Here is a 26,042-nt window from a genome sequence, read left to right on the forward strand (position 1 = left end):
AACCTTGCAGAGAAAGAGAAGTATAGGGGGTGATAGAGGGGAGAAAAAGGCGGGTAGGGAAGATAGTTGTGTTCTATTTTAGCGCTCTAATAAAATTATGCATATTTGCATTGTGCTGAATCTCAAGTAATAGTGCTAAAAGGTGTATGAATGTGCATATGGGTCATTCCGCGGTTGTTTTGTGGTTAAAAAAAAAATTAATTCTCTGTCCAAAGCAAAAGTTTTTTATATAGAAAAACAAAGAATAATGGATAAAAATTGCTATGCTATTTCAGCTATACCAAGTTATTAACCAATTGGGACAATACTTGGTTTGGCTTTTGGAGACCAATGCGGAATTCATTGTGCAAAATTCCAGCCAAATCGGATAAGAATTGCGCCCTATAGAGGCTCTAAAAATAAGATTGGAAAATCTGTTTATATGGGAGCTATATCAGGTTATAAACCGATTCAGGCCAAATTCAACACGTATGTTAAAAGTCATACAAGAAGTCGTTGTGCAAAATTTCAGCCAAATTGGCTAAGAATTTCTCCCTCTAGAGGCTCACGAAGTCAAGATCAGAGATCGGATTACATTACCGATTTCGACCATACTCTTCACAGTTGTTGACGGTCGAATCAAAATACTTCATGCGAAATTTCACTCAAACTGCATAACAATTACGCCCTCTAGAGGGTCACGAAGTCAAGATCCGAGATCGGATAACATGGGAGCTATATCAGGTTATTAGCCGATTTAAGCCATACTTGGCACAGTTCTTAGAAGTTAGAACAAAGCACTTCATGAAAAATTTCAACCAAATCGGATAATAATTGCGCCCTCTAGCGGCTCAAGAAGTCAAGATCCGAGATGGGTTTATATGGGAGATATATCAGGTCATGAACCGATTTTGACCATACTCGTCACAGTTGTTGACGGTCGAATCAAAACACTTCATGCAAAATTTCACTCAAATCGCACAACAATTACGCCCTCTAGAGGCTCACGAAGTCAAGATCCGAGATCGGATAACATGAGAGCTATATCAGGTTATCAACCGATTTGAACCATACTTGGCGCAGTTATTAGAATTTAGAATAAAACACTTCATTTAAAAGTTCAGCCGAATCGGATAATAATTGCGCCCTCTAGCGGCTCAAGAAGTCAAGGGACCATCCAATCCATCATCATCTTGTGGATAGATCTCCACGGTCCAGAAGTCTCAAAGTTGACCATAAGAGGGTTCTAGAAAACATTCATGCTGACACGGTAGCAAATTCGGTGAATAGCCACCGGGTGAATGTGGTCCTTGGAGAAAGACCCGCACCCATTGAACCTGAAGAAATTGACCTCTACCGGCAAATCAGAGTAGTTCCGGCTCAATTACGATCCGTCAAATGCAGCCACCTGAACTGCTACGGAGCAAGGATTGATGCCAACTTGCATAATGTGTGTCCCGATTGTGACCTGGGACCACACGGCACAAGTCTTCAGCTATACCCACTGAACTCAGACACAGTATGCCTCTGAACGCATCCCACCTTAGTCGCAGAGTTCCTGGATTTGGATATTCAACAAAACCAAGTGGGTCAAAGATAGGATAGAAACCAAGTAATTGGGCGAATTGTTAAGGAAGTCTCATTTATTTCGAAGGACTAACATCCAGGTGATTTTTGTTCATGAGAAATTTAGTGGTAATATACACCGATGTGAGATAGTTTGCTTTTTTTTTTGCAGAATATTCTTGCGAAGCGATATAACAAAACCTCCGCTCCACTCAACGGTTCAAACAATATGACGATATCTTGATGAAATTTTCACCAAGTTTTGCCAACATTTTCTATGAAAATCAATTTGTCAAAGAAGATTTTTAGCGAAAATCAAATTTTCTATGAAAATCTATTTTGGACGAAATTTTCTGGGAACATTATTTCTAGGAAAATCAATTTTCGAAAACATTTTCGATAGAAATCATTTTTCGCATTCTTCATTTTCTCGATATCTCATGAATTACCCCATAGCTAAATCCACTCTTTGTTCTCTCCCAGCAGCAGTGGTGGTGTCCCCATTCTGATAGTTCCCTCCTATATTCTGGCCACAATGACTTGGCTACGTCACTTCGTATTGGGCGGTGGTTATTGTGGTGAACATAGAATTGTTGTTTTGTTGCTAACGCCAACTCTAAGTGCGGCGATCTCTTTGAAACTATTGTGGCTTTGTTCGCCATGTGTGAGTGTGTGTATGTGTGTGTGCTAGTGCGGTTGCATGTCTGTCGGTCTGCCTTTTAAGGATTTGTTCATTCATTCACTTGATGATGATGATGATGTGTAATGCATGGGTTTTTAACATTCGAAATAATGATTTTGGGCACTCTATGGGGGGCATTGAAGGCAGAAAATGGAAAATTAAAAAAAAAAAAAATATTTTGACAAAAAAAAATTTATAAAAATTTCATAAAATCTTTTCGAAAATAAAATTCTAGACAGATTTTTTTTTTTAATGAAAATTAAATAATGGCAAAATTTTCTAAAAAATCAAATTTTTACAGAATTTTTTTCAAAAATTAAATTTTTGTGAAATTTTCAATTAACATCAAATGGTCAGCCAATTTTCTACGCGAAAAAAATTTTAACAAAATTTTCCATCAATTTATGAAATTGAATTTTTTTAAGGTAAAAAAGTCAATTTTTATACCCCCCCACCATAGGATGGGGGTTGAAATTTTGCACAGGTACTTAATATTGATGTAGGTCGTTGGGAATTGCAAATGGGCCATATCGGTTCAGATTTAGATATAGCTTCCATATAAACCTATCTCCCGATTTGACTTCTTGAGCCTTTGGAAACCGCCATTTTTTTTGTCCGAGTTGGCTGAGATTTTGCATGTGATTTTCTGTTATCAACAACTGTGCTTAGTACGGTCCAAATCGGTCTATAACCTGACATAGCTTCTATATAAACCAATCTCCCGATATGATTTCCTGAGTCTTTACAAGCCGCAATTGTGGTCCGATTTGGCTGAAATTTTGCAAAATTTGCCAAATACGGTCCAAATTGGTCTATAGCTCCGATATTAATCTGTCTCTTGGGGTTCCCAAGACTCGGCCCGGCCGAACTTAGCACGCTTTTACTGGTTTAACTTCATAATCTTCATAAAGTAAAAACGGTGTTTTCAACTTATGAACTAGGAAACCCAAAAGCAAAATATTGGGCCTAGGTGGCAACTCTGTATTTAGAAATGGTGGCAACTCTGTATTTAGAAATGATGTGGCTAAGTTGTCGGTAGTTGTGGTGTTTAATTGTTTGGGTTTTAAGCCAATCGGATGATCAGTTGAAATGGGAGCTATTAGGTTGCCCAAAAAGTAATTGCGGATTTTTTAAAAGAAAGTTAATGCATTTTTAATAAAACTTAGAATGAACTTTAATCAAATATACTTTTTTTACACTTTTTTTCTAAAGCAAGCTAAAAGTAACAGCTGATAACTGACAGAAGAAAGAATGCAATTACAGAGTCACAAGCTGTGAAAAAATTTGTCAACGCCGACTATATGAAAAATCCGCAATTACTTTTTGGGCAACCCAATATATTAGGTTAAGGACCGATTTGAACCATATTCGGCGTGGATGCTGGCGGTCTTTGAAAAGGTCAGCATATACAATTTTAGACAGATCAGTAAATGATTGCGCCCGGTAGGAACTGAAGACATCCATTTTGGAGGAGATCAGCTCAAGGCACACCGCTAAAAGTAGGCGTGGCATAGATTATATTTACTTCATATTTTGTCAGCGTCGTCTTGATGTCTCCACAATCGCTTGTGCAGAGTCCTAGCTGCTTCCTGTGGTTTGCTACCTCTAATACCCCTCATTAGGCCCATAGTGCGATGGTTCGCTTAGTTTAGGTTAAAGGTTAGGCTATCTGCCATCAGACTCCTTTAGAGGTCTTCGTTCATTGTGATACTACATGAACTTGAGAGGGAACATGTCTTAGAGTTCCTACCGTTGAACCAACCAGATCGCTTTAAGAAGCTCAACAACTTGCGAATGTTCACATTCGCTAAATCAGGCAAATTTCTCTAAGAAATGAGAAACTAAAGCGGAACTCTTCTTCCTCGACGTCATCAAAGCTTCTGCAATAATCGTTACTAGCAACCTTCAGTCTATGATGGACACAATGACTGAGCCGTCTGTTCTAGTCAGCGACAGCAAAGCGGTAGACCTCTTCAAGTCTAGATTTGGGTGATCAGAACCCCCACTTTGTAACCATCTGTCATTGTAGTCAGCGACAGCAAAGCGATAGACCTCTTCAAGTCTAGATTTGGGTGATCAGAACCCCCACTTTGTAACCATCTGTCATTCGTAGCCTTTCGGACCTCATCCAGAAGACTTAGCTTACATATCACTATAGGCATAGCCACAGATTCCAGTTCTCCTAAGGAGCTTCTAGTCCCGCAAGCTTTTTTGCTCTACAATTCCCAGGGATATCTCTGTGGCCCGGCACCCAGAAATAAAAAAGAATTTTGAACTAATCAGCCATCTTTTTAAGTGTTCTGCGACAGTTGAGGGCGGTTTTTCAATTCAGAAATATCTTCCTCAGCGATTTAATGGCTGCTTATCTATCCTCGTTATGATTTTATTTTTCAACCATTCAAAAATGCGAATATTCCCCCTGAACATTCCATTCAGGAACAGGGGCAAACTTCTCAAATATCAATGAGTGCTGTCCGATTCAGTTTTTCAAGCTTAATGATAATGGGCAGCCTTTTTATAGCCAAGACCGAACGGCGCGCCGTAGTCCGACAACTCTTTGGAGAGAAGTTTTTTCATGGCTGCCATACCATTTTTTTTGGCATAGTTCCTCACAGCGTTAGGAGGGGACAACCACCGCTGAAATCTTTTTCTGATGTTCACACCAGGATTCGAACCCATGCGTTAAGCGTTATAGACGGACGTGACGTTCTAACCTCAGGGCAACGGTGTCCTCCATTCCACCACTTCTTCAATTGTAGGGATCTCCGCTTGATACACACTACAGTGATCGGGTAACCTTCTCCAAATTACCAGTTCCATTTCTTCAGAGTACACCCCAAAGCCCAGTTTGGAACAATCCGTATAGAATTCTATGTAATTTCTGTTACCTGAGATATTTTAGTTCCAGTCGGTTTAATCAAGAATAGTGGTACGGCACAGGCAATGTGAAATCCATACTGCCTGGAACATCAGGTATTGTATCAAGGATAACATAGTGGTATAGCCGCCACATGATCAAAGAGAAAGCTCCCTTAGCCTCACAGCAGGGATGGGATGGCATTAGCGAAGCCTGCCCAACTTTCTGGGGGGGAAGGGGGGGGGGGGGGGGGGGGTGGGTTTGTACTTAAGCCGTTTTATCGAAAGCTATGCAATTTTAGATATTCTGTCTGTGGGGAGGGGGTTAAACTTTTCTTGGGGGCGCTTAGCTCACCCCCCCCCCCCCCCCCAAAGGTCTTTTTACGCTCATGCTTCCAGATTACTGCAGCCTTTTGGCTTACTGCTTTGCCTTTTCCGACTCTCGACGTGTAGCCTTTTGGATAGGCTGTTCAGCAAATCTCGATCCCAATTAAGAGGGCCTCTCTACCTAACGGTGAGAGTGTAGGATCATTCGCACTAAGCCTCTCAATTAATATGAGGGCAGTGCGCCTTCTATTATTAAAAGGCCTCAAAGCATCCCAGAGCTGGTTGGTCTAAGGATAGGTTGCTGAAAACTCTTCAAGACGGCGAAAGCCACAATGACATCATACGGTTGGGAAGTCTACATGGCTGAGCCAAGGAAATATATGTGGGAGCTGGAGAAGGCTCAGGACAAGTCCTGGGTGGACTTCTGCAGTTTCATGGAGGATACGTCTGAGGCTTCTAGGCTAAGAAAGATACTTTCCTCGAAACCTACTACAGTTGTGACGACTAAAGTCAGCAGGCTTCGTTTCACCCACACTTTAGATTAAGATCATTAAATTGAATAGTAGTTTAGACATATATAGCGAGAATTGAGTTAGTCCGGTTTGCCGATTAATAAACTACAGCACTTAGGTCGGTTTCCTCCTCAACGGTCGGTGAGTAGACAATAACAGTTGTAACAATAAAAGACAAAGCGTTGTTTTCGCCAAAATTTTTTTGAAACCGTAACTGCAACAACAAAACTGAAAGTTTTTTACTTCTCAAAAGTGGTAAACAACTTGTTTTCGAGTTTGAGGACAAGTACGTGGCGAAGTTCAGGATGTGCGCATATAAAAGGCGACGCATATAAAATCGAGACAGTCAAGGAAGGAGCCAGAATCCGTGCAGACGTGATTTGAAGAATGAACTAAAAGTGCCTTACTGCCTTCCTCTGGTGTAAAGAGTTAACTAAGAGTGATTTACAGCCCCAAACGTATTAGGGTGTGCCCGTTCGCCGCTCAGTGCCTAGTGTTAAGAGAGTGTTCTCTTAGCTTTGAGATCGCGAGTGAACAGTGTTGTACTTTAGGGTGTGCCTCCTTGCCACCGCCTCCGAAACCCCCTTTTATCAACGGAGTGCCCAATCTCGCCTCCTCGTGCCATTAGATAGTGAACTTGTGCCGTATAATAGAGTTTACCTCCTTGCCAATTTCTTGCCACCGTGCCCGAATAGTGTCGTGTACTAGGGTGTGCCTCCTAGCCACAAACTCGCGTATTGTGCCACTCTCTTGCCACCGCGCCCGAAACCCACTTTTATCAACGGAGTGCCCTCTCTCGCCTCCTCGTGCCGTCATCTAGTTAACCCGAATAGTAGGGTGTGCCTCCCAGCCAACAACCCGCGTATATAGTCGTGAATAGGGTGTGACTCCTTGCCACTTGCTGGCCACCGCGCCCGAAACCCCACTTTTATCAACGGAGTGTCCTTTCTCGTCTCCTCGTGCCGTCACCTAGTTAACCCGAATAGTAGAGTGTGCCTCCCAGCCACCAAACCGCGTATAGCGTCGTGAATAGGGTGTGCCTCCTTGCCAATCTCTTGCCACCGCGCCCGAAACCCCACTTTTATCAACGGACTGTCCTCTCTCGCCTCCTCGTGCCGTCAGCTAGTGAACCCGAACAGTGCCGTGTACTAGGTTGTGTCTCCTAGCCACCAACCCGCGTATGTGGTCGTAAATAGGGTGTGCCTCCTTGCTACTTGCTGGCCACCGCGCCGGAAACCCCACTTTTATAAACGGAGTGTCCTTTCTCGCCTCCTCGTGCCGTCAGTTAGTGAACCCGAACAGTACACGGTGCTAGGTTGTGCCTCCTAGACCAACCCGCGTATTGCGCCGTATAATAGGGTTTTCCTCTTGCCAATCTCTTGCCACCGCGCCCGAAACCCACTTTCATTAACGGAGTGCCTTCTCTCGCCTCCCCGTGCCGTTCCCCTATGGACCCGAACAGTGGCGTCTATTAGGGTATTATAACACCAAGTCCCATATCGTACCGCATGTTAGGGTGTGACTTCCTTCGTTTACCGTGTTCGAATTTCTCGCTTCGCAACGGTGTGGCCTTCGGCATCTTCGTGCCGTGAACGGCGGTTAACCCAAATAGTGACCACCAGTGCCCAACAGAGTATTGGGGTGTGCGTCGTGCTATCCATCGACTGTCGAACCCCAGTGCCCAACCGTGTATCAGGATGTGCCCGCTCGCAAACCGACCCACCGAGCCCCTCAGCGGCCGTGCCCCCGAAACACACCTCTTAGCCCGCTTACACTAGAGCGCCGCATATGCTCTAGTTTCAGCGCAAAAATTTTTTGCTTCTGTTTGTTCCGTATAGACTCAAAAACGGCTGAAACGATTACCTTGAAATTTTCACAGATTCTGAGGTTGGTCTGGAAGGAAACATAGGATATGACATATTTCGATATCTAAGGGGAAGGCCCCTTACCCCAAAAGTACTACCCGAAAATTCAAGTGGACCGATCGGTACAATATGGGATTCAAAATAAAGGTATTCAAGAGTAGAGTACGAATTTCATAAAAAACGTTGGGTCCATGTACCTGGGAGGCCGATCCAGCCCCATAACCCCTTAAAATAGGGTTATTTGACCATCATGACAATATGGGACTCAAATGAAAGGTATTCGGGAGTAGATTACGAATGTGGTCACGAAGTAAGAATAGGCGTTATAATTTGTTGATAACGGAAGGGGCGGACCCTCCCCCGTTACCCTAAAAACACCACTCAAGATCAAAAATGGACCGATAAGGACAATATGGGTATCAAATGGAAAGTATGTGGGAGTAGATAACGAATCTGCCATTCCTGTCGGAGTACAAGGGGTCACCCCACGCCCACAAAAACGGCCAAAATGGGCATATTAGCCAATCACGGATATATGGGACTCTGTTTGTTCAGTATAGACTGAAAAAAGGCAGAACCGATTTTCTCAAAATGTTCGCATATTGTGTAGGTTGGTCTGAAAGGAAACATAGGCTATATAATTTTTCGATATCGGAAGGGAGACGGACCCTCCCCCTTCTGCCAAAAACACAACCAAAAATCAAAATTGGACCGATTGTGACAATATAGGTATCAAAGGAAAGGTATTAGAGAGTAGAATACGAGTATGGTATTAAAATTTGAGTCAAGTACCCATCGGGCCGCCCCAACCCCAGAATTACCCCAAAACAGACATATTGGGCGTTCATTTCAATATGGGGCTCAAATGAAAGGTATTCGGGAGTAGATTTCGAATCTGGCATACAAAATCAGATCGAAGTATAGTGGGTCACGCCACCCCCCAAAAACACCATTAGACCCATTATGACTATATAATACTTGGCTGAACCGATTTTCTTACAATTTTCATAGATTTTGTACGTTTGTTTGGAAGGAAACTTGGCGTATATAATTTTTAGATATCGTGTGGAGGCGGACCCTCTTCCTTACCCAAAAACGCCACCCATATCCGAAAGTTGTCCGATGGGCACAACAAGGGTATCAAATGATGGGTATTAGAGACCAGAAAACTAACTTAGTATTTGGGTCCAAGTACTCAACCCCAAAACTCCTCCAAACAGATATATTCGAAGTTCATATCAATATGGGACTCAAATGAAAAGTATTAGCCAGTAGATTAAAAATATGGCATAAAACATTGGATCCAAGTAATGGGAGGTCGCCCACCCCCAAATACCCTCTAATGGGCATATTAGCCGATAATGGCTATATGGGACTCAAATGAAAAGTATTTGGTAGTAGATTACAAATATGACATTAAAATTTGCGTTCAAGTCTAGGTGGCGTTTTTCCTCCTAAAGATACGGCAAATTGGTTATTTGACCCATTATGATAATATGGGTCTCAAATTAAAAGGTATTTGAGAGTAGAAAACGAATTTGATATCCAATTTTGGAGCCAAGTATTTTGGGGTACGCCCTAAAGCACCCCCTAAACTGAACTTCATTTCCGTTGGGAATAAAGAACGAATTTGATATCTATTTTCAGTGCAAAGTGCCGGTGGCCGCCCCAGCCCCAAAACACCCTCCAAATGGTTCATATGGGGCTCAAATCAAAGGGATTTGGAAGTGCAGCACGAATTTGATATCCATATTTGAGTCGAAATGTCTGAGGTGCCATTCTTTCCCTAATGAGGACATTACCCTGAGGAAGAACATTACCACCAGGAACCGAGAAGGGCAAATTTTCACACAACAATGAGTGCTTTTCGATTCAAGTTTATACTCAATCATATGGCACCTTTATTTATAGCCGAGACCGAACGGCATCCCGCAGTGTACCTCTTTGGTGAAAATTTTTTAAATGACCATGCATGGCATTGTACCTCGCAAATGTCGCCAACCACCGCTCTGTCCGATGTTCTTGCTAGGATTCGAACATTTTTTAAATGACCATGCATGGCATTGTACCTCGCAAATGTCGCCAACCACCGCTCTGTCCGATGTTCTCGACAGGATTCGAACGCATTCAGCGTCGTGGGCTACAATGGCACAAATTCGATATCCGCATTCAGGGCGAAGTGTCCTCATCCCAAAAATATATTAGAGAGTTAAAGAAGGCGCAGCGGAGCGGGCCCGGTTCGGCTAGTTTTCCATAAAAAAAATTTTCTTGAAAATCCAATTTTGAGGACATTTTCTAGAAAATCCAATAAGATCCGGCGAAGGCACATATGTGCTTGAGAGAAGGATAGGCGTTCACCCATCGCTCTAAGGGTTCATGCTTCTTGTTGCTTTACTCCTGTATTAACCCTGGATATGGTCCGAGGTCTCACATCTTCTTTTTCTCTCTTTCTCATCTATGGTGACCAACCCATTCAACCTTACCTAACCTTGCCTAAATTTCGATGAAATATTCTATGAAAATCAAATTTTGATGCCATTTTCTTTAAAAAGTTAAATTTTGCCAAAAATTTCTGGAAATTCCAATTTCGAGGAAATCTTTTAGAAAATCCAATTTCGAGGAAATTTTCTTAAAAATTTGATATTCATAGCAAATGAGTATCAAATTTCAACGAAATTTCTTAGAAAATCAATTTTTGTCATTACCCAGATATAGGGTACTTGTTCATCTTCAACTTGTTGGTTTTGTTAGGTTTTCTGCTAAGCATGTCATAATACATTTGTGCGTTTTTAAATTCCGCATTAGTCTTTACATTCATCGTCATCATGGTAGCTTTGCCGTAGTCGTCTCCTTCATCGTAGGTCTTAAATTGTTTTCTTTTTTTTTGTTTTTTTTTTTTTTGCTTTGCCCAGTGACTCAAGTCAAGTTATGTCAAGGCATTCTCGTGCCATGCCAGTGGTTAATGGTGATGATGTTACTGAAGGTGCTACAGAGGGTGGGCTGACTATTATCTAGCGTCTACTTTAAGGCGTCAAGTTGTCGCAAATACAATCTTTGCATGTAGTGGTGACATGCTGTGCAGAAGGATGACTGTTGACTGACTGCCTGCCTGGCTGGCATTTATTGTACGTACATCAGTGACTTATATTTTGGCTAAGTTTGTTCATGCTACTTTTGCACAAAGGGTTTACCATGCAGGGGGTACTTTTGGGAGAATAAGGGTGCATGTGTGTAAGTTCGTCTTGTGAACATATGTCCGTGCCCCTCAAACTGAACACAAAATTCTACTGAAAGAAAAATATTCCGTCATATGGGGATTTATATCCAACTTAGTTGGATTGACTGTATGTCAGTCGTTGGGCCCCTTTGTCTTTGAATTGGATTTGTTTCTGGGATACTCTGTTGCTTGGATCTAAGATGACTAACTGAGATGTTAGATGAGTAACTGACTGACCGAGTGTTGTTGAGAACAATGATGATGATGAGGATGATTATAGTGATGACGTCTGCTTCTCCTACTGCTGCTGGGGCTGTTGCTGGTGATGATGCTGCTGTGGTGCTGCTGCTTACTCGTGTATTGTGAGTGGCATGAGGTTTTCTGAGTAAGACTAATACAAACTTGAAGCACTCAAAGTGGCATTTCTGCAATGGGCTTACCTAGTGTTGCCGTTGTTGCTAGTCTGCCAGTTTAAAATAAATTTTGACGAAATTTTTTTAGAAATTTGCATTTTTGACAAAATTTGCTATGAAAATCTAATTTTTAAAAAATTGTAATAAATGAAAGATAGTGGTAAGGCGCAATAAAACAAGTAAAATGGCATTAAGTTCGACCGGGCCGAGCTTTGTATACCTACCACCTCGAGTAGGTTAGGTTGAAAAGAGGGTGCAGGTATTAATCTGTCCCATGCCACCATAGACATACACCTAAGCCAGTTATTGGCTTGTTGTGCGCTCTCAAAACTTAAAATTAACGTCGAAAAAGAAAATTTTAAGTTAGGAATTCCGTGCTGCTTACAAAATCCTTCACTGTTTTCCCTACCACTCCCCTAAGTTGGTCTCGTCCCCACCTAAGTACCGGGGCCTGTTAGCCGCGAAACAGACACCGGTACTAAGGTGAGGACTTCGTGGGGATTTCTTCATAATACGATGAAAATTGCATAAAGTATGCACCCACAACAGCTATGACGAAATAAGGTCCGATTCGGACCAAATTCGGCATGAACATTGTATGGTCTAACAAGTAAAAGCGTGGTAAGTTTGGCCGGGCCGAATCTTATATAGCCTCCACCATGGATCGCATTTGTCGAGTTCTTTTCCCGGCATCTCTTCTTAGGCAAAACAGGATATAAGAAAAGATTTGCTCTGCTATTAGAGCGATATCAAGATATGGTCCGGTTTGGACAACAATTAAATTATATGTTGGAGACCTGTGTAAAATGTCAGCCAATTTGAAAAAAAAATTGCGCCCTTTGGGGGCTCAAGAAGTAAACTGGAGAGATGGATTTATATGGGAGCTGTATCGGGCCATAGACCGATTCAGATCATAATAAACACGTATGTTGATGGTCATGAGAGAATCTGTCATACAAAATTTCAGGCAAATCGGATAATAATTGCGACCTCTAGAAGCTCAAGAAGTCAAGATCCCAGATCGGTTTATATGGCAGCTATATGAGGTTATGAACCGATTTGAACCATACTTGGCACAGTTGTTGGATATCATAACAAAACACGTCGTGCAAAATTTCATTCCAATCGGATAAGAATTGCGCACTCTAGAGGCTCAAGAAGTCAAGACCCAAGATCGGTTTATATGACAGCTATATCAAAACATGGACCGATACGGACCATTTACAATACCAACCAACATACACTAAAAAGAAGTATTTGTGCAAAATTTTAAGCGGCTAGCTTTACTCCTTCGGAAGTTAGCGTGCTTTCGACAGACAGACGGACGGACGGACATGGTTAGATGGACATAAAATGTCACGACGATCAAGAATATACTTTATGGGGTCTCAGACGAATATTTCGAGTAGTTACAAACAGAATGTCGAAATTAGTATACCCCCCATCCTATGGTGGAGGGTATAATAAATACAAGTCACTGTTCAATTTTGCAGAAAAAAATATTGAACTTTTTGACAGCTATCTACAAACGTAGACCGACCCATATAAGGTACGGATTTCTAACATCATTGTGTTAAATTTAAGCGAAAGCGGATAATAAATGAGTCTTTTATGGGCCCAAGACTATAAATCAATAGATCGGACTATATGGCAGCTATATCTAAATCTGAACCGATTTGGGCCAAATTGAAGAAGGATGTCGAAGGGCCCTACATAACTCACTGTTCTAAATTTCAGCGAAATCAGGTAATAAAAATTGCTTTTATAAGTCCAAGGCCTTAAATCGAGAGATCGGTCTATATGGCAGCTATACCCAAATCTGGACCGATCTGGGCCAATTTGAAGAAGGATGTCGAGTGCCCTAACACAACTCTTTGTCCCAAATTTCGGTGAAATTGGACAATAAGTCCGCCTTTAATGGACCCAAGACCTTCAATCAAGAGATCGGTCTATATGGCAGCTATATCTAAATCTGGACCGATCTGGGCCAAATTGAAGACGGATGTCGAGAGGCCTAACTCAACACTTTGTCGTAAATTTCGGCGAAATTGGACAGTAAATGTGGCTTTTATGGACCTTAGACCCTTAATCGGCGGATTGGTCTATATGACAGCTATATCTAAATCTGCACCGATCTGGTTCAAACTGAAGCGTCTCAAACATTTCACTGTCCCAAATTTTAGCGAAATTGGACAATAAGTGCGCCTTTTGGCTAAATTGAAGAAGGATGTCGAGTGGCCTATAAAAACTGTTTTTCCCAAATTTCGGCGAAATTGAAGAATAAGTCCGCCTTTAATGGGCCCAAGACCTACAATCGAGAGATCGGTCTATATCTAAATCTGCATCGATCGGCTATATCTAAATCTGCATCGATCTGGGCCAAATTAAAGAAGGATGTCGAGAGGCCTAACACAACTCACTGTTCCAAATTCCAGCGAAATCAGATAATAAAAATGGCTTTTATAGGTCCAAGGCCTTAAATCGAGAGATCGGTCTATATGGCAGCTATACCCAAATCTGAACCGATTTGGGCCAAATTGAAGAAGTATATCGAAGGGTCTTAAACATCTCACTGACCCGAATTTCAGCGAAATTGGACCATAAGTGCGCCTTTAATAGGCCCAAGACCTTCAATCGAGAGATCGGTCTAAATGGCAGCTATACCCAAATCTGGACCGATTTGGGCCAAATTGAAGAAGGATGTCGAAGGGCCTAACACAACTCATCATTCCGAATTTCGGCGAAATTGGGCAATAAGTGCGCCTTTAATGGGCCGAAGACCTTCAATCGAGAGATCGGTCTATATGGCAGCTATATCTAAATCTGGACCGATTTGGGCTAAGTTGAAGAAGGATGTCGAGTGGCCTATCATAACTGTATCTTCAAAATTTCGGCGAAATTGGACAATAAGTCCGCTTTTAATGGGCCCAAGACCTTAAATCGAGAGATCGGTCTATATGGCAGCTATACCTAAATCTGGACCGATCTGGGCCAAATTGAAGAAGGATGTCGAGTGGCCTAACACAACTCTTTATCCCAAATTTAATCGAAATCGGATAATAAATATGGCTTCTAAAGGTCCAAGAGCCTAAATCGAGGGATCGGTCTATATGGCAGCTATATCCAAATCTGGATCGGCTAGATCGTCTTAGATTTGAACGACGATCCAGATTGTATATACTTAGTAGGGTCGGAAATGAATATCCCGATGTGTTGCAAACGGAATGACAACATGACTATACCCCCACACTTTGGTGGTGGGTATAAAAATGGGTTTTATCATGAAGAGTGCGGATCTTACATCCAAGTTTAGAGTTAAGTAGCAGTTGAAGCAGATCGCTGTGCATTAAATTTAACTCCATTTTGATTAAAGATCCCTGCTTTCTTGGCAAATTTGTAGTTGAATTCGATTTTGACAACCCCCAAAAATTTACCAATTCTAATTGGACACCCTCAGGGTTTAAGTTCCCGTGTCTATCCGGAATTATTCTTGGCCAAGGACTACTCTCCCTCCGCAATCCTGCGGCTTCAGCAATAACATCCAACTCTAATATATACTCTATAGCAGCAATGGATAAAAACACTCACACAGACACACATACATCACTCAGACACACACACACACACTCACACTTTTCCATTCTATTGTGAAGGTAGTTAAGCTCATGGACTTAAAATTCATATGCAAAAGGGTTTGTGCGCCTATCACTGCTCTGTAGGGTCAAATAGAAATATTCATATAACCTCGTCCCCAGTCTATGGTGGTGGTCTTATCCCAAAAGACTACTTGTTATAAAATCACAATCTTGTTTTATACCATCTATTGTCGTCAACATTCCTTTTTTTATTAATTTATTAACTTCCTTTGGAAATTTTGTCATATTCCAGCAAATTTAATCTTTCTCTTTGTTGTATCCCATGATTTCTAATTTTAATATCACACTCAACTAATTTTATCATTGTTTACTGTACCCCAACAGCTTTATCTAATCGTACGACATTTTTGGTGTTATACGCAATTATTTATGCATGTTAATAACTCATAATAAAACTGATTATCAGGTTTGAGTAATTTCGCAAAAAAAAAAAAAAAAAAAAACGAACCAAAATTTTATCAGTGAGGTGAAATTTCAGAAATTATAACTAGAGTAGCATATTTGTATTATGCATTGAGCGTCATAAGTGCTTATACCCATAAGTACTAACATACATTAAGATGGTTCTTAGAGAAATTGTTATCGCAATCGTACGTAAGGCTTCCTGAAGTAAATATCTAAGAGTATTGGGTAACTTTCCCTTAACCGCTATAACCTCTTCATCGGCATACGCAACCATCTTTCCATCATTTTCCTGCATATATTGTGAATGGCTATATTCCACCTTTGAGGGGTTTCTATGCTGACCCATCTCTTTAGATCTACAAATCCCAATACTATTTTTTTAGTAGCCCAAGTTAGCTTGAAACTATTGTAGTAAAAGCAAATTCGGCCGGCCGAATCTTGGAAACCCACCACCATGGATTCTGCTAAAAGTTTACACACAGGACTTGAAGCGTACATGACACGATTGTGGGAAGTCGTAGCAAAACACTACGTACAAACATTCAAACCCATCGGATAAAAATTGAGGCTTCCGGGGGCTTGAGATCTCAAATCAGGAGATCGGTTTACACAGGAGCTATATCAGGTTGTACACGGATTTGGACTACACTTGTCACGATTGTTGGAAGTCATAAAAGAACTCTACATGCAAAATTTCAGCACAATCGGCTAATAATTGCAGCATCTAGAAGCTCAAGAAGTCAAGTCGAAGGACCATTAAAACTAAATTTGTACCCACACGACCCATATATAATCACCAAAGACCATCATCAATAAGAAGTATCTGCGCCAAATTTCGTGCAGCTAGCTCTAAGCGCGGAGGCCACACCGTAGCGCAGAGATTAGCATGTCCGCCTATGACGCTGAAAGCCTGGATTCGAATCCTGGCGAGACCATCAGAAAAAATTTTCAGCGGTGGTTTTCCCCTCCTAATGCTGGCAACATTTGTGAGGTACTATGCCATGTAAAGTTTCTCTCCAAAGAGGTGTCGCACTGCGGCACGCCGTTCGGACTCGAATTTTAACCTCATCATTGAGGTTAAAATTGAATCGGACAGCACTCATTGATCTGTGAGAAGTTTACCCCTGTTCCTTAGGGGAATGTTCATGGGCAAAATTTGCAATTTTAGCTCTACGCCCTTGACTGCTATCGTGATTTCCACATACGGACGGCGGACATACGGACGGACGGACATGGCTAAATCGACTTCGAATGTCATATCGAATGCCATAACGATCACCATGGTAGAAGTCAATGTGTCAAAATATTAGCCAAAACGGAAAAGAACTCTAGGTGCTTAGAAAGTGCAATCGAAGATCGATTTATATGGAAGCTATATCAGGTTTCGGACTGATTCAACCATACTAAGTACATCTGTTGAATGTCAAAGGATAAGTCATTGTGCAAAATAGCAGCCAAATCGGTTAGATATGGGAGTTATATACGGTTTTTGACCGATTCAAGTCATACTTGGCAAGTATGTAAAAGGTCATAGGGGAAGTTGCTGTGCAAAATTTTAGGTTAAATTACGCCCTCTAGAGGCTCTAGAAGTATAATCGGGTAATCGGTTTATATGGGAGCTATATCAGTTTTTATACAGATTCAGATCATATTTGACACGCATCTTGGAAGTCGTAGCAGAATTAATTTTGCAAAAATTTCAGTCCAATCGGATAAGAATTGTGCCCTCTAGAGGCTCAAGAAGTGTAATCGGGTAATCGGTTTATATGGGAGCTATATAGGGGTTTGAACGGATTCAACCCATACTAAATACATCTGTCGAATGTCAAAGGAGAAGTCATTGTGCAAAATATCAGCCTATTCAAAAAATAATTGCGCTCTCTAGAGGCTCAAAAAGTATAATTGGGAGATCATATCAGAATAGGCTTTAGTCTTTTCTAGTCTTAGTCTTAGACTCCAAGACTGCTCGTGACCGTACTGTCCTGGTTGTTTCAGCACTGATGGCCAGTTTGTGAATTTGCCCATGAACATTCGATTAGGGAAAAGGGGTAAACTTGTCACGTATCAATAAGTGCTGTCACGTAGCAATAAGCTCAATGATAGGGGGTCTCCTTTTTATAGCCGATTCCAAAAAGCCGTGCCTCAGTACGACACCTCATTGGGGAGAGGAGGTCTTTACATGGCAAAGTATCTCACAAATGTCAACCAGCATTAGGAGGAGATAACCACCTAACCAAATAATTGTCTGATATTCTCGTCAGACTTCGAACCCAGATGTTCAGCGTCATAAGCGGACATGCTAACCTCTGCGCTTAGGTGGCCTCTTAGATAGCTGTCCTTAAAGATGTTCGCGCTCGACGTCTTCGCGTTAACTCCATACCACTTCATGCTTGCCATGATCCCCAGGATCTCCTCCTGCAGGTTCTTATGATGGTTGAAAACAGATCTCAGTCCTTGGGTTTTCAATTTAGACCCCTCCCTGTCCACTAGTTTTGATCTAAGTCCCTGGGTTTTGAATTTAGACCCCTCTCTGTCCACTAGCTTTGATCTATCTGTACAGCATAAACTTCCTGATGGCAATACCAAAGTTTCGTCAATCCAAGACAGTGCCACTGGCAGTAGTGCCTCGCCCCGACCTCAAGTATCGTCTCAGGTATCCGATTGCTTTCAGAAATAGATAATTCCGCAATGGTGTGACCGCTTCTATCCTTTCTTCCATCGCTTTAATTTTCATAACCTTCGTGGCTGCCTCATACTTAGGTTAGGTAAGGTTAGGTTCAAAAGAGGGTGCAGACACTTATCCGCCCCATGCCACCATGGACATACACCTAAGCCAGTAATCGGCTTGTTGTGCGCTCCAAAAACTATAAAGTAACCTCTAAAAAGAAAATTTTAAGTTAGGAATTCCGTGCTACTTACAAAATCCTAAATCCACTCCTCAAGTTGGTTCATGTCTGGTATTGTGTCTCCACCTAAGTGCTGGTATCTGTTAGACGCGAAAGCCGGGCAATGAGAAAGGAAATGCTCCAACATGCTATCACTTGCCGCACCGATTTTTCATAAGTGAACTCGTAGTCCTATGTGTGTCGTTATGATACCAATAGCTATACTGATCTCCTTCTTGCTTCCTTTCATTAATAGCCTCGTCTTTTCACGATCTGGATCCCCCCATAGGATTTTCGTTAAGTCACTTCATCACCAAGCGACTTCACCACTACGTGACTCTACATCGCTACGTGACGTCATCACTATATGACATCCCGGCATCAAATGACTATGAACACCACACAGGTTGGAACTTTAAGCTTCGTTTTGTGTGCTCTTCGTCATCATTACGACAAGCTCAGCTGGGAGCTATCGGAGCTTGCGGAAAGTGGAATGCTCCGTATTGGGAGTAGCTGGAATTGCAGTCGCTCACAATCAACGATAACAAGTTGAGAGTCACAGTTAGAGGCCGGGCAGAACCGGCTCTTGTTTAAATACTTCGGTGCCTATGATCGATATGACAAGACGAGTTTTAATAGCCAATGGCCATAGGTTTCTCCCCTATTGTGTTTGACTAGGATTGCTAACTCCACAAACAAAAATGGCTACAACCACAACTACATGACTTCATTACAACGTGACTTCATCACTACTTGAATGCATATCTGCGTGACTTCATCGCTAGCTAACTTCACTAGCATATGATCTGAGTGGTGTTCATTGCACAAATACTGCGTGCCTTTAATGCTCGATATGATAAGGCGAATTATTGGCGCCTTTATATTACCTGTGACCACCCTGTTCCCGCGGTGGTCGGTCCTTTGGACCGATCACAGATCGGACCTCACATGATTTCATCACTACGTGACATATTCCCCACGTGATTTCATCAATAAGTGTCTTGATCACTACGTGACTTGATCACTACGTGACCTGATCACTACGTGACCTGATCACTACGTGACTTGAACACTACGTGACTTGATCACTACGTGACTTGATCACTACGTGACTTGATCACTACGTGACTTGATCACTACGTGACTTGATCACTATGTGACTTGATCACTACGTGACTTGATCACTACGTGACTTGATCACTACGTGACTTGATCACTACGTGACTTGATCACTACGTGACTTGATCACTACGTGACTTGATCACTACGTGACTTGATCACTACGTGACTTGATCACTACGTGACTTGATCACTACGTGACTTGATCACTACGTGACTTGATCACTACGTGACTTGATCACTACGTGACTTGATCACTACGTGACTTGATCACTACGTGACCTGATCAATACGTTACTTGATCACTACGTGACTTAATCACTACGTGACGTGATCACTGCGTGACTTGATCACTACGTGACGTGATCACTATGTGACGTGATCACTACATGATTTGATCACTACATGCCTTGATCACTACTTGACTTGACCACTACGTGATTTGATCACTACGTGACTTCATCACTATGTGACTTCATCTCTACTTGACTCCATCACTATGTGACTTCAACACTACGTGACTTCAACAGTACGTGACTTCCTCACTACCTGACTTAATCACTACGAGTCATAATCACTACGTGACTTCATCACTATGTGACTTCATTACTACTTGACTTCAACACTACGTAACTTCATCACAAAGTAACTTCATCACTACATGACTTCATCACAAGTTCATGGTACAAGCACTACTTAAATATGAAAAATGAAAGCAGAGGGATGTATAGAACGGGACAGACAGTGGCCTATTACTCTAAGACACAAATCTCGATAAACAGACTGTAAGACGATCGATTGACGAAAACAATTCATCTATTCACCACGCACCGGGAATATGTTGGCACCGTGGCACTAAAATGCGGCCGGACCGCTTGAAGGACACGGACGAAAGGATAGACAATAGGCAACCTTTGGCAGAAAAACTCTGGTATTTTAGAGATATCGAGAAATATACTGGCGATTACTATGGCTGGTAAGAAACAAAAAAAAAAGGTGTTAAGTTCGGCCGAGCTGAATCTTGGGAACCCACAACCATGTGCTGTTCTTAATATTTACACTAAACTTAACTTAGTTGTAGGGTTTAATTTTACTTAATGTACTAGGAGGCCACCGTAGCGCAGAGATTAGCATGTCCGCCTATGAAGCTGAAGGCCTGGGTTCGAATCCTGGCCAGACCACCATAAAATGTTCAGCCTCCAAATGCTGGCGACATTTGTGAGGTACTATGCCATGTAAAAACTTGGAGAGAGCTGTAATTTGTAGATTTTTTTTTGGTTTTTTGGCAAAGGCAGGCCAGTACCATTTTCATAACAAACATTAGCACCACGCGAAAAATAAGTGTCTTTGTTATTACCATATGTATCTCCCCAGTACATTTTGTTAATCTACTACCAAATACCGTTTATTGAATTCCATATGGCCATGTTTGACAAATATTCACATTTTGGAATAACTTTTATTTGAGTCCCATATTATCATGTGCCTCTAATATGCCCACTTGGAACGGTTTCGGTTTTGGGGCGGCCCGTTGGTAATTACACCCAATTTTTAATATTCGATAATCATACTCGCACTCTACTCTCAAATATCTTTCATTGGAGTTCCATATGGTCCCGATCGGTCCACTTTTGACTTTGGGCGGTTCTTTTGGTGCGGTTTTGGGCTTGGGCGTCGCCCTAGGTACTTGAATTAAATTTTTTACATCATATTTGTAGTCTACTCCCAAATACTTTTCATTTGAGTCCCATATTGTTCCGGTCGGTCCACTTTGATTTTTGACAGTACTTTTGGGGCAGTTTTAGGCTTGGGACAGCTCCCTAGATACTTGGATCCAATTTTTAATATCATATTCATACTCTACTCCCGAATACCATTCATTGAAGTTCTATATTGTCCCGATAGGCCCACTTTTTATTTGGGCGGTTTTGCGCTTGGGACGGCTCCCTAGATACTTGGATACAATCTTTAATACCATCTTCATACTCTACTCCCGAATACCTTTCTTTGGAGTCCTATATTGTTCCGATCGGTCCACTTTTTATTTTGGGCGGTACTCTTGGGGCGACGCCCTAAGTACTTGGATCCAATTTTTGACACCGTAAACGTATTCAAATTTTGCAAATTTTTTTCCCATGAACATTTCATTAAGGAACAGGGGCAAACTTCTCACATATCAATGAGTGCAGTCTGATTCAAATTTATGCTCAATGATAAGGGCCTCCTTTTTATAGCCGAGTCCGAACGGCGTGCGACACCTCTTTGGAGAGAAGTTTTACATGGCATAGTACCTCACAAATGTTGCCAGCACTAGGAGGGGAAAACCACCGCTGAAATTTTTTTCTGATGGTCTCGCCAAGATTCGAACCCAGTTATTCAGCGCCATAGGCGGACATGCTAACCTCTGCGCTGCGGTGGCCTCCGATAAACGTATTCTACTCCGGAAAATCTTTCATTTGAGTCCCATATTCTCCCGTTCGGTTCACTTTGATTTTAGGCGGTACTTTCGGGGCAGTTTTAAGCTTGGGACGGCTCCCTAGATACTTGGATCCAATTTTTAATATAATATTCTTACTCCACTCCCTAATACCTTTCATTTTGATTCCCAAATTTTTTCGATCGGTCCACTTAAAATTTTGGGCACTACTTTTGGGCGGTCTTGGGCCAGGGGCGGCCTCCTAGGTACTTGCACCCAATGTTTAATACCATATTCGTATTAAACTCCCAAATGTCTTTCATTTGAGTCCCATATTATCCCAATCGTTAAATTTTGGGGGATGGGGTTGCCCCGCAGACACCAAGGAAAACATTATTATGTCAGATGTGTACTCTTCTTTTAAATACCTTTCATTTGATACCCATATTGCCCAAAGCGGTTGAAGTGTCCTGTTGGGTGGTGTATTTGGGTGTGGGGAACCCCCCCGTGCCATTTGTATACCAATTCAATTCAATTCACACTCTACTCTTAAGTATCTTTCATTTGATACCCATATTGTCCCAATCGGGTTTTGCGATAGGGCGTCCCCCTAGGTTGATTGACTCCAAAGTTTTATACCCATTTCATGTTTTTGGGGTATCATTAGATGGTATAAAAATTTTAGCTTAAATCGGTGAACTCATGTCCGATATCTCGCGTTTTTGAAAATTGCGGTAAGGGGGAGGGTCCCCCCCCCCCTTCGGATATAAAAAAATGTGGTATCCTATTTGCACCGTGTACTCAAACTCTTTTATCTATGAAAATTTCATGGAAATCGGTTTAGCCGTTTTTATGTCTAATGGACAAACAAACAAAGCGCAACAATTTAATTTTTTTGTGTAATAGATTGGTACGAAATTTAGTACTTATTCACCAATCTGGCCCTAAATAATGTTCTAACACATTGGATACTTTTTTGGTACTCAAAAATAGCATGTAAAACCCCAGATTTTATATAGAAATTGGAAAGGGTTTAATTTTTTTCCGTTACTATATACATATGGTACGAAATTTGGTACTTTTAATGCTTTGTGTTACAGATATAAGAATTTCAAAACACCTAAGTTGATCTATGCTTCACGGACAACGTCGGATTATATTGGGTTGCCCAAAAAGTAATTGCGGATTTTTCATATAGTCGGCGTTGACAAATTTTTTCACAGCTTGTGACTCTGTAGTTGCATTCTTTCTTCTGTCAGTTATCAGCTGTTACTTTTAGCTTGCTTTAGAAAAAAAGTGTAAAAAAAGTATATTTGATTAAATTTCATTCTAAGTTTTATTAAAAATGCATTTACTTTCTTTTAAAAAATCCGCAATTACTTTTTGGGCAAACCAATATATAATTAGTTTTTATAATTTTAATTTGAATTGTGTTTTTTTTATATTCCACCTTCTCTGCATATGCACATGCATATGTTGGCAATTTTAATCATTTCTTAATATAGCAACTTTATGCGTCAAAGTCTTTGTGTTTCTGCTTACCTCACAAGTATTTCTATTTTCTATTACTGTTGTCGTTGTGCTATATTTTAACTTGTTCTTTGCCATTTATCTTTTCCCCGCAGATACGATTGCAACGAAGTTCTGGCAGCCATGGAGATTCCTTATGGTCTATGAATTGAATGGAACAGGCAACGAAGGATATAAGAGGTAAAATCTATACAAATGTATGTTTTCAAAGCTTCTGGTATTACATCTTTACTGACAATGTGCTATGGCGTATGCTAGTGTGCAAGAGTGTGTGTGTGTGTGTGTGTATATGTCTGTCTGTCTGTCTGCCTGTCTTCTCAAGTCTGCCTGTGTGTTCTTTAAGTTTAAATTAGATCTGTGAAAGGCATCATTGAAAGGACTTTGACTGCTGGGTAAAGTTTGCTGCCATAGTAAATCCTTTGCACACACACTCAAACACACACCCACACATGCTTGCATTGCCATTTAATAAGTATGTTATACTTACAAACATCTACTCATACACTTTCACCCACTTAAAGGCAACGTGAAAAGCCCAGCCCAGCCTGTAACGACAAAACGAAGGACGTAGAGAGATAGCAAAAATATGTTTCAAAAATAAAATCTATCGACATTGTGTGTATGTGTGTGTGTGTGTGTGTTTGTGTATGTCTCTAGGTTTTGCCATTCAAAGCAGAAAAAATTAAAGGAAATACCAGTGCGTAAGCCAACCACACACACACACACACACACACCTTTCCACCTAAACACACTCTATAGATATAAACTCTCCTCTCTCCATGCATAGACACTACTACTCTAGACACGTGTGCACACCCACACATCCCTGCAGATGGGAAAATAAGCCATGCCTCGGTTGCTATATTTCAAATGAAAATAACAACCACAACAAAAGGCACATTTCATTGTCCTTGTTTGAATGTGGTAGTAGAGATTTTCATGGCATGTGTGGGGGACCCAAAGCAAAACCCATGAGTCTGTATGGTGATGGGCAAATGGTGGGTAGGGGGTTTGGGGGCGAGAATTTGCCTTTTACTTAGGTAGACTAGGATAACTGTGTTACAATCCGGCCAGGGGGAGTTGTCATTTAGCAAAGGCCAGCAGCATGAGACGTGAGGTAATTTGACTGCGATATAAGCTGTTGTTGCTGTTGTGTTTCAAGAGCAACAACAACAATGGTAACATCAAAAAGGAGAACGACAACAAAAGCATCCATCCACAAGGGGGATATTAAAAGTCGAAGGATGTCAGTCTATGGCTGTGGCAATGGTAAAATATCAGTCAGTCAGTCTGTCTGTCTGTCTATCTGTTTGTTAGGTTGTTGATGCAAGAAATACCAAGTAGGGATGTTATTGTGCCCGAGGAAGGTGAGCAAAAAGATTATGAAATGATATAAATGTTATAAAAATTATCAAACGAACGACGGGGGGATTCTGTGTAAAGAACGATTAAGCAGAGCTGGTTGGCCCCTCCCCCCCAACTGCTGCCCCCTTTCCCCCGCTCAATGAAATGACTTTGCATAAGCAACAAGAAAAAGACAATACTTGGTGACGATGTATTCTAACCTCGTGCCTCAGCAGCAGCAGCAGGGTGGAATGGGTAATGATTTTAGAGCCAGAAAAAAGACTATGGCAAAAGCATATTGCCATAACTGAATGGCAAATGCGAAAAGGTCTGGCGCATAAATATTTGTGCCATACTGGCGGTGCTTTTGTAACAAATGGACTTAAAACATTTCCAACAAAAATAAACAAAGCAAAAAACAAAAGCAATAGGGAAACAAGTAAAAGCGTGCTAAGTTCGGCTGGGCTGAATTTGATATACCCTCCACCATAGATGGCACATGAGAGGTTCTTTGACCGATATCTCTTTTAGGCAAACAAAGGATAATAGATCAGAATTGCTATGCTAGTTATGAACCGATTGGGGCCATACTTGGTTTGACTATTGGAGACCAAAGTGGAAGTCATTGGGCCAAATTTCAGACACATCGAATAAGAATTGCGACCTTTATAGGCCCAAGATGTATAATAGGAAGATCGGCTTATATAAGAGCTATATTAGATTATAAACCGATTTGGGCCATACTTGACACAGTTGTTGGAAGTCATAACGAACCATCTTGTACAAAATTTCAACCAAATCGGGTAAGAATTGCGCCCTCTAGAGACTGAAGAAGTCAAGTTCCAAGATCGGTTTATATGTCAGCTATATCAGGTTATAAACCGATTTGGACCATACTTAACACATTTATTGGAATTCATAACAAAACTTGTTATACAAAATTTGGGCCAAATCGGATAAGAACTGCGCCCTCTAGAGGCTCAAGAAGTCAAGATCCGAAATCGATTTATATGGCAGCTATATCAGGTTACGAACCGATTTGAACCATACTTAGCACAATTATTGAAAGTCGTACCGGAACAGCTCGTACAAAATTTCATCCAAATCGGATAAGAATTGCGCCCTCTGGAGGCTCAAAAAGTCAAAATCCAAGATCGGTTTATATGACAGCTTTATAAGGTTATGAACCGATTTGTACCATACTTAGCACAATTATCGAAAGTCAGAACAAAACATCTTTTACAAAATTTCAGCCAAATCGGATAAGAAC

At 41.3% G+C, this 26,042-nt stretch overlaps 1 protein-coding gene and 1 long non-coding RNA gene across 2 annotated transcripts in view; one reads left to right on the forward strand and one right to left on the reverse strand.

Annotated features, from left to right (window-relative positions):
• LOC106080959 (zinc finger protein 40) overlaps positions 1-26,042 on the reverse strand; it is a 244,170-nt gene that overhangs the window by 196,807 nt on the left and 21,321 nt on the right. The gene's annotated exons all lie outside the window — the stretch shown is intronic.
• Positions 23,522-26,042, forward strand: part of LOC131997716 (uncharacterized) — a 102,488-nt gene continuing 99,967 nt past the window's right edge. Inside the window, exon 1 of the long non-coding RNA XR_009398356.1 lies at positions 23,522-23,608. This is a non-coding gene — a long non-coding RNA (uncharacterized LOC131997716). The remainder of the gene's footprint in view (positions 23,609-26,042) is intronic.

This window comes from Stomoxys calcitrans, chromosome 5 (genome assembly GCF_963082655.1).
Source record: "Stomoxys calcitrans chromosome 5, idStoCalc2.1, whole genome shotgun sequence".
Lineage (NCBI taxonomy): Eukaryota > Metazoa > Arthropoda > Insecta > Diptera > Muscidae > Stomoxys > Stomoxys calcitrans.